This window comes from Hipposideros armiger, unplaced genomic scaffold, assembly GCF_001890085.2.
Source record: "Hipposideros armiger isolate ML-2016 unplaced genomic scaffold, ASM189008v1 scaffold_474, whole genome shotgun sequence".
Taxonomy (NCBI): domain Eukaryota; kingdom Metazoa; phylum Chordata; class Mammalia; order Chiroptera; family Hipposideridae; genus Hipposideros; species Hipposideros armiger.
In genome coordinates, this window is record NW_017731824.1 from 1,627,340 (window position 1) to 1,639,898 (window position 12,559).

The 12,559-nt window shown below is 44.1% G+C and overlaps 1 pseudogene; it reads left to right on the top strand.

Annotated features, from left to right (window-relative positions):
* The first annotated feature begins 3,763 nt into the window (after positions 1 to 3,763).
* Positions 3,764 to 12,559, top strand: part of LOC109395501 (methylglutaconyl-CoA hydratase, mitochondrial-like) — a 16,746-nt pseudogene continuing 7,950 nt past the window's right edge.

A 12,559-nucleotide genomic window follows, 5' to 3' on the forward strand; every position in this document is an offset into this window, starting at 1 on the left:
TAGTTGCCATTGGACATCATTTGCAGGTTTGAACCTGTGAATCTGTAAAGTGGGTGCCTCAATCACTGGCAATAAGCAAGGGCCAGCCATAGGCAACTGACAAGTGCTCCAAGGCTAGGAGCGTGTGTCATTGGTTCACCTGGGCCACAGGGTAAGCGAAGCCCAGTCTGGTGGCAGTGTCTACTGCCGTCAGGGTTTAACGGGCTCCCTGGTCTGCAGGGAGTGGCCCAATATAGTCCGCCTGCCATTCTTGCAGGGGCCATGCCCCCCAAGGTACAGGCCCCATGGAGGTGGGCAGACGCCTTCTCTGAGGGCATTGACAGACAGCTTGTTGTACCTTGGCTCTTGTGAGCTGTAAGCCCCAGTGGGTAGCCACTAGCCCCATAGTCCTGGCATCCAATAGCCTAGCTTCTTGTGGAGACAAGCGGCCAAGGCAGCAGACCCTGGGCCGCCACAAGCTAGCGTACTCACACTAAGGCATCAGCTGCGTCATTGCTGAGTACCTGCAATGGCCGATGGCCTCAGACATGGTACACAGTGGCACCCGTGCTTAGGCCCCATCTCCAAATGTCCTCCCAGAGGTCCCTGCCTCATAATGGGTGGTGGTCAATCAGCCACTCTTGGGCTGCCCATTGGGGCAGCCACAGCGTCAGGCCTCGATACACGGCCCAGCTGTCAGTACAAACATGTACCGGGCCAGGTTCCTTAGTCAAAACCACCCAGACTGCCCTTAGCCCACTGGCTAGAGCATCCGGAACCTGTGTCATATCAAAAGGTGTCAGTGAGGGGTTGAAGGGCTATAGCCGCCCATGTTAGGGGCTTCCCTCAACAAGACCCGTCTGTGTACCAGGTGTCAGCTGGCACTGGGGGCTTGCCCTCCTTAAAAGGGCTGTGAGTTTCCCCCATTTCCAAGGGGTCCTCTGCTTGCTCAGAGCAGAAAGCGATGGGCCCCAAAAGAGCATGCAGCTACTAGGTCAATGGACTAGTGGAGAACTGAGCCCGTTGTTCTAAATAGGCTCCCCACTTGGTTAACGTTGGCGTCTGTGCCATGCCGGTTTGTGGCCTTGTGGCCCAGGACCAGAGCCAACATTCCACTGGGTACATTATTTGCACCCTGACTGGGTGCAGGCCCGTGATGCTTTCACAGGCCAACAGGACGGCGTACACTGCTGCCAACTGCTTTTCTACTAGGGAGTACCGTTCCTCGGCTCCCTTCCAGAGCTGGGACCAAAACCCAATAGGAGTCTTTCATGCACCCTGTTTCTGCCAGAGACCCCAGCCAAACCCAGAGTCCTCCACCTGGACACTCAGGAGGAACGGCAGGGTTGGGTCAACAACCCTTAGGGTCTGGGATTGGGCTACGGCACGTTTTGTCGCCCTGCACACCTGCTCGGCTTCAGGGGACCAATCTCAAGGCTCCCCTTTGCGAACCAACTGGTGCAAGGGTCGCATTAACATTGCCAGATGTGGTATGAAGGTTTGCCAGAACCCCAGTAGCCCCAGGTAAGTCTGTAACTGCCTCACCGTCTCCAGATGGGGGTATGCTTGAATCTTATCTATAACCACCTCAGGGATTACTTTTGTCTTTCTGCCCAAATAACTCCCAAGAACTTGACAGTGTAGCCAGGGCCCTGGACCTTGTCCTCATTGACAGTCTACCCTCAACCTGTTAGGGCATCTCAGAGACTGTGGGTGGCAGTTTCCAAATCTGCAAAAGAATCAGAGGTTAACATTATATCATCTATATAGTGAAACAAGCACACGGTCAGGGGCTTGGCCCATGTAGCTAAATCCTGTGCTACCAGCCCATGGCACAGGGTTGGGCTGTGCAGGTAGCCTTGTGGCAACACCTGGAAGGTCCACTGTCTGCCTTCCCAGGTGCAGGTGAACTGCTCTTGGCTGGCAGTGTCAATGTCAATGGAGAAGAAGGCATTGGCCAAGTCTACCACATAGTGGAACCATCCTAGTACCTGCGAGAGGCGATCCATTAACTCCGTGATGTTTGGGACAGCAGTGTACAGCGGAGGGAGGTGGGGTGGTCACCTTGTTCAGCTCCCGGTAGTACACTGTCCTTCTCCAGGAACCGTCTGGTTTTCGTATAGGCCAGACCAGACAGTTGAAGGGGCTGTGGGTGGACCGGGTGACATCTGCCTCCTCCAACTTCAAAATAGTATGCCCAGTCTCCTCATGCCTCCCTGGGCAAATGATATTGTCCGATGTCAACCATTTGGGTGGCCTGTGGCAGGTGGAGGGGTGCGTGCTGGGGATGTCCTCTAACCACTGTTTTCACCATGTGCACCCACAGATGGAATTCCCCAACAGACATCATGACAGTCAGTCCCCTGAGCACATCCACCCCGAGGATTTACTCAGCAATAGGAAATATGTAGACCTCATAGGCCCTGGGGGGAAGATGTCCAATGCCCAGGGTGAGGGAGGCTCTACGCACCGTAATGTGTTGGCCACCATACCCCTCAATAGTGGCTTTTGGGCCCTGAAAATGGTCTCAATTGCCATATATGAGGGTGCTGTCTGCCCCAGTGTCCATGAGGGCCAGCACCTGCTGCACGTCCTGGGGGGACCAATATATGGAAAGTTCAACATGCAGCCTCAGGTCATCTAGCTCCCTTGTAAACCAGGTGCCCCAGCCCACTCCCTAGTCAGGGAGGAAGTCAGCTAGGCACAACTCCCAGGCAACCCCCTTCTGTTCCTTTGGGGGCATTGCGGTGAATTTCTGCTCAGGCCGTAGCTTCTGCCAGAGGGCCAAGAGGACCTTGAGGGGCTGGCCGTGTCATTTCTCCTCAGCCAGCCCAGCGGCCACCATGTCAAACCACATTTGCCAGTGGCTCACCTTAATAGGGTCCCCTCCCTCACCCTGGCCCTTAGGCAAGGCTTTTGTAGTCTGTTTCTGGGGATGGGGACAGCTTGCACCCTTTTCAGCCACAGCCCGTGCCTGCATAGTCCGGCCTTGCCAATGGACTTCCACATCCCCCTGTCTAGCCAAAGCCCCTGTGACCTCATGGACGGGCCAGTCTGTATAGGGAGCTAACAAGGTGGCCATAGTCCCAAAAGTTCCCGGCGGGCCGTTAACAAGGATAAGGTCTTTCATGCGGGCTGTGAATATCTCTTCATCGGGACTGTTATACTGTAAAGCAAACATCATCTGCCCATCTCCCGTATGACTTGCACCAAGTCCAAGTAAGTGGTCCTCTTACTCACATGCTCCGGCAAGTCCCCTGTATTGTCCCAGACCTCGCGGGCAGCAGCCATGAGCCAGTTAATCAGGGTCTGATTACCGGCTTGGGTGTTGGTCTGGGGCATGTTTTGCAAACGCTGCTGCAGGGAGGGCACTGTGGTGACGCTGGCCAGCTGCGCCATCTCGGTGGGGCTTAACTCCGTGTTGTCCACCCCATCATCCCATAAGCGCAACAACCAAACAGGGACTGACTCACCCAGGCACTGCTTCGCGAGCTCCCGCGATTCCATAGCCCTATAAGCAGTGTAGCAAATATGCCGAACAGACTGCCTGTGGTCCGGCAGCCCCACCCCCAGGAGCCAGCAGCTCCTCAACTTCCACCCTTTGTCGCACCACCGGTCGGACATGCTGCATTGGCCCCAGTGGGCTGCTATCCTGGGACGGCACCTCTAGCTCAGGGGACCCTTAAAGCATGTGTTCAGCTGCCACCAGGCATTGCTCAAAGTCCTCCTCCCGGTGCTGTAAGTGCTGCACCGGGCTCGCGTACTCCTGAATGTCTCGACTAGCATGTCGCAAGACTGCAAGGAACATTCAGGCCGCCCTGCTGGCCGCCTCCCGGTGCGCCAGTGGGACGTTGGGTTCCAACGCCTCCAGGGCTTTCCAACGTCTTCCGGTCAGGGGCGCACAGCGTCCCAGTCTTCCGACGGAGTCCATGCCAGCAGGTACACCGTGACCGGATACCAGAGGGATGTCTGGGGCCACATCTTGTCTACTCAGGGTGGTTCCTCTACCTGGGCAGAAGGGGCACTCACCTTTTCATCCTGCCAACTACGCCGAGTGTCCTCGCTGGGGGGGTTGCGGGGAGCTTTCGGCGGTGAGATGCCCAGCGTAAAGAAAGCATGCAGAGCCGACATGAGGAGAATCCAGCATCTTTAGTCAGCAATAGCAACCATTACATAGAGGTTTTGCAGGAGGATAGCGCATGGAAGGGTGCATGCTCCCTCCAGCAAATGCAAGTCATGCTTACATAAAAAGCTTATGTAACCGGAGCCCGTTTTCTGCACAGCAGGCGCCAGTATCAAGGTTTGTGTGTCCGGGGTCAGGTTCCGTACATCAGCCTGCACCCATCTGGACAGCCCGGGCCGTGCCCAGGGCCGCCGCTTGTGCGCGCCTGAACTTGCCCGGGCCCTGTCACCCCCATTTACCCAGTTTCTCATTCCGGAAACCTGTGAATCATCCTTTCTCAATAAAGTTGAAGTCCTGTAGAATCTGTTTCCCAAAATGTATCTTGAATCCATATCTTTATCTCAACTATCACAATCATTATCTCCCACTTATTCAGAAGCACCTTCTTTGATTATTCAATATAAACTTTCCACTTGTATTTCTCATAAGAACTTTACTTTTCCTTTATAGAATTTATCCTTATCTGTAGCTATATGTTTACTTGTGTGATTATGAGTATTTTCTCTTTGTCATTGGTCTGTAAGCTCTGTGAGCACAGATCTTCTGTCAGTTTTGCTTACCTTTATATCCCTGGCTCCAGGATAGTTCTCACAATAACCACATGTTGAGTGAATGAATGAGTCTTACAGGAAGTATTACATATTAGTATTTGTCTATCACTGAATAGACTTTGCCTCAAAATCTTTGTGTCACAGATAATGCTGAGAAGTCTAATTGTCAAATGCAGAGAAAACAATAATGTATTTATGAGGTTAATTGTGCATGACCATCTCTGCTTAATAACCTGTGCTGAATGGTTTTGAGCTTTAGGGTATCTTTTCCTTAGTTAAATAACATTTAACAAAATTTCTTATTCATTAGTTAGAGCAAAGTCCATTTTGTAGTCTATAATTCCCCCGATTTTTATTCTCATAAACTGGGAGGTGAAATTTAAAAAACACAGTTGGAGTTCATAAAAACTCACAAAAACAGAGCATCACATAACAGTGAGTTGTTTCCTGTTTTTTTCCTGTCCTTTGCCTTTCCTTTGGTTCAGAAGGGGCTGCCAATCATGAGCCCTTGCACCTCTGGATGGCTGTAAGATCCAATTGAAGCCAAACAAATGATTTTTTCCAGGAAAAAATATCAACCAAAAATATTTGTTGCTGGAAAGAGGTTGGAGATGGTTATCCAATGGCAATACCCTTGAGAGATGGTCCATGCTTTCTGGCCACTGAGATTTCTGCCCTGATTTTTCAATTTTTGTTCTAATTCTAAAAACTATAAGGAGCCATTCTAATATTTATCTTTGCTCTTGGTAAAGCCAGGCAGAGTTAATTGTCATTGTTTACAAGCAAAGAACATAGCTGTTAATTGTATCGACATTGGAGGATATATACATAATAAAAAAATCTCATAAATAAAATCATGACTAATCTAGAGTGAATGACTAAGCATAGTCTAACTTTTTTATATATAGAGGGGCTTTAATAAAAAAATAAACTGGGATGAGGATTATAGGAGAAAATAGATAACATAGCTAAGAAAAAAATTGTTTCTAATTATCTTCACAGTATATATGTACATTAAAAGGATACAGACAGATTATATATTCAGTTTCAGTTTTTTGAATATTGTGTTTGGAATATTGTAAAATTCATCAAACAGTACTTCTGCCTTCAAAGAACTTGAGTCTAGTAGACTAGATGCTCACCCAAATAACAGTTATAAGAAAAAAGAAGAGCATTTTACTTACATTCAATATTGTAGTCTTCATAGCAGCAGTGGGAGGCAGTTATTATTATTCTCCATTTCACAGATTAAGATTATGAAGTTCATAGAGTCCAAGTAACCTTATAAGGTCACAAATTAGCCAATGGTTCAGCCAAAGTTCCACATCATAATGAGATTTCCAAGTGAAATAAGTGGAAAAAGTTTAAGATTATGTGAGTACAGAAAAAGAAGATATTTCTTCCAACCACAGCAATGTCACAAGGCTTCAAAGAGGTGGGGATTGAGCTTGGAGCTTGGGAAATTTTAAGTTACAAATATAGAAAAGAAGGTTGACCCAGGTGATGAGAAAAATATAAATAAATAGGGGTTTAAATGGGTCAGTGAATAGTTACTGTTTAGAGTGATGGATACTTTAAGGGAAATACAGAGAACCAACACAAGAAAGGTCGTTTGAGCTCAAATCTTGGAGGACCTCAGCTGTTGGGATAAATAACTAAGTCTTCTTCATTATGAGCCCATCAGAGTCTACTTGGTACCTCTTCATCAACATTAAATTTGAAGCTACTTTAACAGACTAGTCATAAATGTAACTCATGCAGTCACATTTGTTTCAGATAATACCTAGCATTGGCTTATTCATTCCTTTATTCATTTTCTTTTTGCTTTTTTTTTTTTATTTTAGCTGAGCCATCCTGCCACCTGTTGGCGGCTCAGCAGCAGCTCAGCTCAGTCCGGGAATCGAACTGCTGTTGCTCAGAGCTCAAACTCTCCAGTGAGCTCTTAACCAACTGAGCCACTCAGCCAGCCCCTCTTTTTTAAACATATACAAATCACCTACTATTTAGCAGATATTCTAATAGGTCCCACAGATATAATCATGAGATACTCTATCCTCGATGTGCTGAGGAGAACTATATGCATATCAACAATTATAGGAAAATGTGATCAATGCTGAAATAAAAATGTGGCATGAGTACTGCAGGAGCAACAAGAAGATTAGTTAGACAGTCTGTTAATGACCTAGTCCAAATGGCCAAATGGCCCAAATGAATGACCAAAAAATCAGTTCTAAATATAACATTTACTATCTTCTTAAATTGGACACTTAACTATTGGTGTTTCCCGGCATTTTGGCTAAAACATGGTGATGAGCATTCAATGAGGATAGTAAGGTATGTTGAGACCATGTTGGGTAGAGTCTTGGAAAACATGCCTATGTGATGCTTGTGTAAACAGTCGCTTAAAAACCTGTTATCATGTGGGACTCAATCACTTAGAAATCCATGTAAGTTCAGCATGAAGCTCTTATTAGAGAAGACTTGTGGGATTCCTTGTTACTGCACGTCATGTTGCCTTGTTTTCAGCTGATGTTTCCTAACACAACTTCTTCGAATACATCCAGTAAATTGTAATTTATTCTGAGTTCAAGGAGTTTGAATTTCAGCTTCATTTAGGTACTTGAGGGAATAGTAAGTCCCATGGTTCACTCTTTTACTGTGGACATAGGTATGTTTATTTTAAACTCCCTATACCTCAGTTTCCTGAGCCTTTAAAAATGGAGGTAATAACTCTTGCCTCATGGAGTTGTTAAATGTAATACTGCCTAAGGAATACTTACTTCCAAGTTTCACACAGAATAATATTTAATAATATCAGGATGATAATAAAAACTGCAGACCACTGGAAAAAAATTCCCCCCAAACACCTGGTGTCCCGTCTCAATGAAGCTTGCAGCCCCACTTGGTCATCTTTTCTTTATTCTATGAAATATGCTCTTCTCAGAACATTTTCTAAGTGTTCACCATTTCCTCTAAAACCCCTACCTACTCAACCCCTATACTTCTCACTCTCAAAAGACAAAGGTGGCAGTAAGAAGGAGCTACTTGAACTTCTGGTTGACCCCAGTTGTAGACCACACTTGTGTGCATCTGTACCACTTCTTTTTAGGCTCAGAGGAAGAGGGGTCCTTTCTATTGAAGGCTAGCTTCTTCATTTATGCTCTTGATTCCACTACTTCCTGTTTCCCTGGGGCTTAGCTCTTCAATTATTAACATTTTTCATTATCTTTTTTATGGTGCTGTCAGCCTATAAACATGTTAGGCTCTCTCTCTTTATATATCTACTCTATAACTTTCTTGTCTCTTTCTGTGTATAGGAAAGTTGTCATCTATATGGCATGCTACGTCTACATTCACACACACACACATACACACACACATTTATATAGCTAACTAGCTAGGTGGGTAGGTAGATGGATAAATGGATATATGGGTGGATAGATAGATGGTTATATAGGTGATAGATAGATATAGATAGATTTATATATCTGAACATACTTCCTGAAACCTATAGCACACTCCAGTTCACAGTTCCTTCTTTTCTTCTACTCTAAGCCCCCTGTCATCTGGTTTCAATCTCTGTGGCTCCTTTGAAAATAGTTCTGTCATTTGATGACTTTGTAATTGTCAAATTCAGTGAAAAATTTTTAGTTTTCATTTTAATTGATTACACCTACTCATATTGTTTAAAAGTGATGGTAACAGTAAAAGTCTTCACAGATATGCAAGGGTTCCTGAGTTTTATTACATAGCACCATTAAATGATTAAGCATTTAGACTTTGGTATCATAAGGCCTGAGCTCAAATTCCAGCTCTGTCACTTGATAGCTGTGGGGTTTTAGGTAAGTTACTTAGCTTCTCTGTGTCATAACTTTCACATCTGTATAAAGTAGATGATAATAATAAATTACTCCTAGGGTTTTTGTATAGATTTACACATAGAGTTAATATAGATAGATATAGAGTTTATCTATATTAACTCTATATCTAGATAAAGAACAGCATCTGGCACATGGTAAGTGCTAAGTAAATAATAGTTATGACTGTTCATTTACTCTTTCTGACAAAAGCTTATTCAAAGACATATACTATTATCTAGTCAATAGAAAGAATTCTGGGTGGGAAGGTATGTATATATACATACACACACACAAAAGTATGAATAAATGAGCAACATAAAATTTATTCATGAAATTTAAAGAAGAGAGGGGAGTAGATTTATATCACATGACAACCTAATGAACTTCAGGTAAATACCATGCATTCAAATAGTTTTCCTGGTTTTGACTCTTCTCCTCATGTAAAGCTCAGCTGCTGCTTCCTCATCCTCCTTTAGTGTATTTGTATCCCCTTCCTTCTTCCACAGTGGGCTGGCCAAAGCATCTTTTCAATAAGTCTGCTCCCTCATCTTCTATAGATTGTAATTTACATATCTATACATAAAATATATGTATACATCTGGAAGATTTTTAGGAAAAACAGCACAATGTTAGTGTTGGCTGTCTCTGGGTGGTAAGACTACACATAATTATTTGTTTCCTATAATTTCCAAATTTTTTATCTTTTTAATAATAAAAAGATATTAAAATTTAAAACACATTCTACATATATTTGCCATGTCACATCCCCATTTAGAACCTTCCAGTGGCCTCCCATTGCTTGCAGGGTCAACTCCCATGCTTATCACATGAGCCTCCTCTTTCTTTTTTTTTTTTTTAAGATTTTTATTGAGGAATTGGGGGGATGGGAACAGTGGTGGGGAATTGGGGGAAGGGGAACAGACAAGTTACTGTCGTTTTATTCTTCAGTCTAGTTGTGGAGGATGTTGCTTCACTGGCCCAAGTTGGCACCATCATTGCGCTCTTCCCAGGCGAGGCACATCAGTCGCTGGCTTCTGGATGGCCGCTCACTGCAGCTGCTGGCCGCTCACGCTGGCTGCTGGCTACACACGGTAGCCCATGGCAACCCATTGCCACAGGGGTTGCAGCCTAAGCCATCGCCGGCGACTCACAGCAGCTCAGCTCCAGGTTGAGCTGTTGTTCAGCATCTTAGCTGTGGAGGGCAGTGTGACTGGCCCTCATATGTGGGATCCGAACCAGGGCCCTCTGGTGTCCAAAGCCAGTTCTTAACCACCGCGCCACTTGGCAGGCCCAGAGCCTCCTCTTTCTTCACCTCCCACCCCTCACTGACTTATAGTTCAGGGGCTAATAATACCAAACACTGGGCTTCCTACACACACCAAGCTGGCTCATGTCTCCTCGTTTTTTCTCACATGGCTACCTCTGATATGGGCTCCATCCCCTGGCTACTTCTGTCATCCTGTACTCCTCAGAGGAGGAAGCAGATCCCCAGGAAACCTGCATGAGACGGCCCTTCCTGGGACCTAACTGCATTTTACCCTTGGGAATGAAATGATTTGTTATCTTGTCTATACTCCCCTCTAAACTATAAGCTTCCTAAGAGCAGAAGCCATATCTTGCTCATCTTCATATTAATAACTTCTAGAATGCTCTTTCAACATGATGAAAGCTGCAAAAGTTAACTAAACTCAAGTGACCCTGGTTAGCCATCAGTGAATACGAGGTGGGAGAATCCTTAGCATAGAACAGAGAAATAAAAGATGTCTTTTTCTCTGTTCTATGCATGTTCAAGAAACTATTTTGGCTAAATATTCAAATAGTTGGAGTGCCAAGCACCAAAGCCTAAAAATACCCAACTTTGAGAGATGAAACAGTTAATATGAGCTGAAAACAATACCTTGTGCTGTGACTTTTGGTGCAAGAGCCCCTGCCATGAGCTCTGTTAATGGCAAGTGTGGGGAAAACTGGGAAAAATGTAATCAGTGAACTGACAGAATTTTAAACTTCCTAGTGTGCTTAGGAGACTATCCTTAGCCAAAACTGCTGAGTACAGACAAAATACTTTGCTGCTCTTTAAATCACCCTAATCTTGAAAGCAATTAACCGTGCTTTGATAATTGAATTGATTTTTCCTTCCTCATTGAGGAGCACTGACATCGACTAGGGAACCCAGGGAAAATCTCTTGAATATCATTAAAAATTAGCTTTATTGAACAGCTTAGCATATATTTCAAATATCTTTGAAATGAGCTTACAAAGCTAAGTAAAAAAAATTTAAATGCAATCAAGTGTGCTACTACCTTATAATAACCATAGTTAAAAAGAAATAAATAATTCTGGACTTTTTTTAAATAAAGGGAAAGTGTAGTTCTTCCCCACTCCCTCTTTCATATATAAGTTAAAAGCAGCTCAACTAATTTGGCTCAGACTTTCCTAGAATAGTTGCCTTTGGTTGAAATCAAGAAGTTTCATCAGAATGCAATTACTGCTGAATATATCAGGCTTGTTAGAATGGATGGTGTTTGCAGACCACATTATGGGAAAATGCTTAACTATAGGCATAGGAATTATATTGCTTCACTGCGCTCAAATGAGATGCCTCAGAAGTGACTGTTATTTTTGTAAGATTACAGGGACTACAGAGAATGTGCTGCTATATATTTAATGTTGGTGTCTCTCCAAAATTCCTGTGTTGAAAGCTAACCTCCAAGGTGATGGTATCAGGACATGAGGCCTTGCTGAGGTGATTTGGTCGTGAGGGCAGAGCCTTTTTTATTGGGATTAGTGCCACAATAAAGGAGATCTCTCTTGCCCTTTTCTGATGTGTGAGGACACAATGCGGTCAGCAGTCTGCAGCCCAGAAGAGGGCGCTCACTAGAACCTGACCATGCTGGCACTCTGAACTTGAGTTCCAGCCTTTGCTGTTTTTAAGCCACCCAGTCTATAGCGTTTTGTTGTAGCAGCCCGAATGGACTAAGACATGTGGCTTGACAAAATCCTTCCTACACCCAGGATGGCCAAGGTTGCGTTCTTGGCAGAAATGCTGCTTCTGGAAGAGCCTGCTGCTCTTTGGGTCCACTTCCTGACTCCCTGGGTTTGCTAAGTCCACTCAGAGGGTATGCAGTATCCTATAAAATGTACCCTTGGGCTGCTTTGGTTTCATGTCTTTGTTTCCTAATAAAACTTTTTCCTGACATTGATTCAGAGCTCCATTGACTCAGAATTCAGAAACCTAGAAATATTAAATAGTCAGACGTCTTTTTCATAGAAACACATGATGACAATTCATTTTCATAACCACACCCCCTGAGGCACTGAAGGAACCATGAATACTTCATTGATTGGCAACAAATCAAGATCTGAGAGTGAGCTTTAGTGCTAAGGATAGTCTTTGAGTTTACTTTCTTTGAAAATTGGTAATCCTTAGGTGGTATAAAATTTTATTCACATTATTCAACCAAGCAGATTCCCTGATGCCCAATGATTATAGATGAATAATTATTTGATGACAATTGTTATAAATTTTACTCTAAAAATTGAATTGCATGGCTATTGAGTATGAAAGTATACATTAAAGAGACTAATTTAAATTAGCATAATTAAGTGATAATATTCTCAATTATTTGAGTTCCTAAAAGAAAGATACAATTTGAGGGAAACTCTTTAATAGAAGATGTTCTTCATGGAGTGAATCAAAGCAGTTCAATATTTTTACTCATTTTTTCCAGAAATTTTCATCTTGATTTAAGCAAATTTCATTTAGCAAACACGTATGGAGCATTTACTCTATGCACAGTAATAGCTACATAGGAAGGGAGAAGCAAAACAAACAAAACATAAAAGATTAAAAAAGATAAAACAAGCCAGGCACTGTGTAGAGGTATGTGGTCAGGTAGAAACGAACATCAACTCTAGTGCCTGCTGTCTGAGTGACATTGGGCATGTTACATTATCTGTCCTGCTTCAGAATCAGCATCTGTACCATG